The sequence below is a fragment of the Leptonotus elevatus genome, unplaced genomic scaffold, assembly GCF_054856555.1.
Source record: "Leptonotus elevatus isolate MCC_2025b unplaced genomic scaffold, RoL_Lele_1.0 HiC_scaffold_234, whole genome shotgun sequence".
In the NCBI taxonomy this organism is placed as follows: domain Eukaryota; kingdom Metazoa; phylum Chordata; class Actinopteri; order Syngnathiformes; family Syngnathidae; genus Leptonotus; species Leptonotus elevatus.
In genome coordinates, this window is record NW_028233625.1 from 10,001 (window position 1) to 15,000 (window position 5,000).

Genomic DNA, 5,000 nt, shown 5'->3' on the forward strand with positions numbered 1-5,000 from the left:
AGTGGCACTCTGAAAATATTTCCAAGTTGGGCTGACTTAGAAAAAATTCGAGAACCAGGCTGAGGAGGGGACCATCTGGCAAGGGAGTCCGACCTAAAGTGCATCTAAAGCGGATATGGGTTGGTCGAGCCTCCCTTGATTTGCCCTGGAGCTCCCACGTCTTAAAAAGGTCTCTCCTATAATTGTACACCAACCATTTTGAGGTTTGGGTGCAAACCTCTCGAATGGGGGGACTCGGTCCCCTATCTACAGCGCCCCTAATGACGACAGGTGGTACTGCGCCCCTGGTAGCCCGGCCATTGAAAATGAATGGGCCCATTCATTTCAATGGGGAATTTCGACCCCTGGTTGCCCGCCATTCATTTCAATGGGGAATTTCGACCCCTGGTCGCCCGCCATTCATTTCAATGGGGACTTTCGACCCCTGGTTGCCCGCCATTCATTTCAATGGGGGATTTCGACCCCTGGTCGCCCGCCATTCATTTCAATGGGGGATTTCGACCCCTGGTAGCCCGCCATTCATTTCAATGGGGGACTTCGACCCCTGGTAGCCCGCCATTCATTTCAATGGGGGACTTGGACCCCTGGTAGCCCGCCATTCATTTCAATGGGGGATTTCGACCCCTGGTCGCCCGCCATTCATTTCAATGGGGGATTTCGACCCCTGGTAGCCCGCCATTCATTTCAATGGGGGACTTCGACCCCTGGTTGCCCGCCATTCATTTCAATGGGGGATTTCGACCCCTGGTCGCCCGCCATTCATTTCAATGGGGGATTTCGACCCCTGGTCGCCCGCCATTCATTTCAATGGGGGATTTCGACCCCTGGTAGCCCGCCATTCATTTCAATGGGGGACTTCGACCCCTGGTAGCCCGCCATTCATTTCAATGGGGGACTTGGACCCCTGGTAGCCCGCCATTCATTTCAATGGGGGATTTCGACCCCTGGTCGCCCGCCATTCATTTCAATGGGGGATTTCGACCCCTGGTAGCCCGCCATTCATTTCAATGGGGGACTTCGACCCCTGGTTGCCCGCCATTCATTTCAATGGGGGATTTCGACCCCTGGTCGCCCGCCATTCATTTCAATGGGGGATTTCGACCCCTGGTCGCCCGCCATTCATTTCAATGGGGGATTTCGACCCCTGGTAGCCCGCCATTCATTTCAATGGGGGACTTCGACCCCTGGTAGCCCGCCATTCATTTCAATGGGGGACTTGGACCCCTGGTAGCCCGCCATTCATTTCAATGGGGGACTTCGACCCCTGGTTGCCCGCCATTCATTTCAATGGGGGACTTCGACCCCTGGTTGCCCGCCATTCATTTCAATGGGGGATTTCGACCCCTGGTCGCCCGCCATTCATTTCAATGGGGGATTTCGACCCCTGGTAGCCCGCCATTCATTTCAATGGGGGACTTCGACCCCTGGTTGCCCGCCATTCATTTCAATGGGGGACTTCGACCCCTGGTTGCCCGCCATTCATTTCAATGGGGGATTTCGACCCCTGGTCGCCCGCCATTCATTTCAATGGGGGATTTCGACCCCTGGTAACCCGCCATTCATTTCAATGGGGGACTTCGACCCCTGGTTGCCCGCCATTCATTTCAATGGGGGACTTCGACCCCTGGTTGCCCGCCATTCATTTCAATGGGGGATTTCGACCCCTGGTTGCCCGGCATTCGTTCCTATGTGGCGGGGGATTTCAACCCCAGGTCGCCCTCGTGTGGTTCTTTTTGGCGCAGCTGACGGGCTCCGCTGCTCGTGGAGGTTTGCTAGTGGAGGATAACCCCCTGCCTGGGCAACTCGAACGCCCGGCATTCGTTCCTATGTGGCGGGGGATTTCAACCCCAGGTCGCCCTCGTGTGGTTCTTTTTGGCGCAGCTGACGGGCTCCGCTGCTCGTGGAGGTTTGCTAGTGGAGGATAACCCCCTGCCTGGGCAACTCGAACGCCCGGCATTCGTTCCTATGTGGCGGGGGATTTCAACCCCAGGTCGCCCTCGTGGGGTTCTTTTTGGCGCAGCTGACGGGCTCCGCTGCTCGTGGAGGTTTGCTAGTGGAGGATAACCCCCTGCCTGGGCAACTCGAACGCCCGGCATTCGTTCCTATGTGGCGGGGGATTTCAACCCCAGGCCGCCCTCGTGTGGTTCTTTTTGGCGCAGCTGACGGGCTCCGCTGCTCATGGAGGTTTGCTAGTGGAGGATAACCCCCTGCCTGGGCAACTCGAACGCCCGGCATTCGTTCCTATGTGGCGGGGGATTTCAACCCCAGGCCGCCCTCGTGTGGTTCTTTTTGGCGCAGCTGACGGGCTCCGCTGCTCATGGAGGTTTGCTAGTGGAGGATAACCCCCTGCCTGGGCAACTCGAACGCCCGGCATTCGTTCCTATGTGGCGGGGGATTTCAACCCCAGGCCGCCCTCGTGTGGTTCTTTTTGGCGCAGCTGACGGGCTCCGCTGCTCATGGAGGTTTGCTAGTGGAGGATAACCCCCTGCCTGGGCAACTCGAACGCCCGGCTCCCCCGCGGTCCGCTGGAGCTCCTCCAACGGCCAGCAACAAGCCCCGAAGACGGGCGCGCTCCCCGCGGTCCGCTGGAGCTCCTCCAACGGCCAGCAACAAGCCCCGAAGACGGGCGCGCTCCCCCCGGTCCGCTGGAGCTCCGCCAACGGCCAGCAACAAGCCCCGAAGACGGGCGCGCTCCCCCCGGTCCGCTGGAGCTCCTCCAACGGCCAGCAACAAGCCCCGAAGACGGGCGCGCTCCCCGCGGTCCGCTGGAGCTCCGCCAACGGCCAGCAACAAGCCCCGAAGACGGGCGCGCTCCCCGCGGTCCGCTGGAGCTCCTCCAACGGCCAGCAACAAGCCCCGAAGACGGGCGCGCTCCCCCCGGTCCGCTGGAGCTCCTCCAACGTCCAGCAACAAGCCCCGAAGACGGGCGCGCTCCCCGCGGTCCGCTGGAGCTCCTCCAACGGCCAGCAACAAGCCCCGAAGACGGGCGCGCTCCCCCCGGTCCGCTGGAGCTCCGCCAACGGCCAGCAACAAGCCCCGAAGACGGGCGCGCTCCCCGCGGTCCGCTGGAGCTCCTCCAACGGCCAGCAACAAGCCCCGAAGACGGGCGCGCTCCCCGCGGTCCGCTGGAGCTCCTCCAACGGCCAGCAACAAGCCCCGAAGACGGGCGCGCTCCCCCCGGTCCGCTGGAGCTCCGCCAACGGCCAGCAACAAGCCCCGAAGACGGGCGCGCTCCCCGCGGTCCGCTGGAGCTCCTCCAACGGCCAGCAACAAGCCCCGAAGACGGGCGCGCTCCCCGCGGTCCGCTGGAGCTCCTCCAACGGCCAGCAACAAGCCCCGAAGACGGGCGCGCTCCCCCCGGTCCGCTGGAGCTCCTCCAACGGCCAGCAACAAGCCCCGAAGACGGGCGCGCTCCCCGCGGTCCGCTGGAGCTCCTCCAACGGCCAGCAACAAGCCCCGAAGACGGGCGCGCTCCCCGCGGTCCGCTGGAGCTCCTCCAACGGCCAGCAACAAGCCCCGAAGACGGGCGCGCTCCCCCCGGTCCGCTGGAGCTCCTCCAACGGCCAGCAACAAGCCCCGAAGACGGGCGCGCTCCCCGCGGTCCGCTGGAGCTCCTCCAACGGCCAGCAACAAGCCCCGAAGACGGGCGCGCTCCCCGCGGTCCGCTGGAGCTCCTCCAACGGCCAGCAACAAGCCCCGAAGACGGGCGCGCTCCCCCCGGTCCGCTGGAGCTCCGCCAACGGCCAGCAACAAGCCCCGAAGACGGGCGCGCTCCCCCCGGTCCGCTGGAGCTCCTCCAACGGCCAGCAACAAGCCCCGAAGACGGGCGCGCTCCCCGCGGTCCGCTGGAGCTCCGCCAACGGCCAGCAACAAGCCCCGAAGACGGGCGCGCTCCCCGCGGTCCGCTGGAGCTCCTCCAACGGCCAGCAACAAGCCCCGAAGACGGGCGCGCTCCCCCCGGTCCGCTGGAGCTCCTCCAACGTCCAGCAACAAGCCCCGAAGACGGGCGCGCTCCCCGCGGTCCGCTGGAGCTCCTCCAACGGCCAGCAACAAGCCCCGAAGACGGGCGCGCTCCCCCCGGTCCGCTGGAGCTCCGCCAACGGCCAGCAACAAGCCCCGAAGACGGGCGCGCTCCCCGCGGTCCGCTGGAGCTCCTCCAACGGCCAGCAACAAGCCCCGAAGACGGGCGCGCTCCCCGCGGTCCGCTGGAGCTCCTCCAACGGCCAGCAACAAGCCCCGAAGACGGGCGCGCTCCCCCCGGTCCGCTGGAGCTCCGCCAACGGCCAGCAACAAGCCCCGAAGACGGGCGCGCTCCCCCCGGTCCGCTGGAGCTCCTCCAACGGCCAGCAACAAGCCCCGAAGACGGGCGCGCTCCCCGCGGTCCGCTGGAGCTCCGCCAACGGCCAGCAACAAGCCCCGAAGACGGGCGCGCTCCCCGCGGTCCGCTGGAGCTCCTCCAACGGCCAGCAACAAGCCCCGAAGACGGGCGCGCTCCCCCCGGTCCGCTGGAGCTCCTCCAACGTCCAGCAACAAGCCCCGAAGACGGGCGCGCTCCCCGCGGTCCGCTGGAGCTCCTCCAACGGCCAGCAACAAGCCCCGAAGACGGGCGCGCTCCCCCCGGTCCGCTGGAGCTCCGCCAACGGCCAGCAACAAGCCCCGAAGACGGGCGCGCTCCCCGCGGTCCGCTGGAGCTCCTCCAACGGCCAGCAACAAGCCCCGAAGACGGGCGCGCTCCCCCCGGTCCGCTGGAGCTCCGCCAACGGCCAGCAACAAGCCCCGAAGACGGGCGCGCTCCCCCCGGTCCGCTGGAGCTCCTCCAACGGCCAGCAACAAGCCCCGAAGACGGGCGCGCTCCCCCCGGTCCGCTGGAGCTCCTCCAACGGCCAGCAACAAGCCCCGAAGACGGGCGCGCTCCCCGCGGTCCGCTGGAGCTCCTCCAACGGCCAGCAACAAGCCCCGAAGACGGGCGCGCTCCCCGCGGTCCGCTGGAGCTCCGCCAA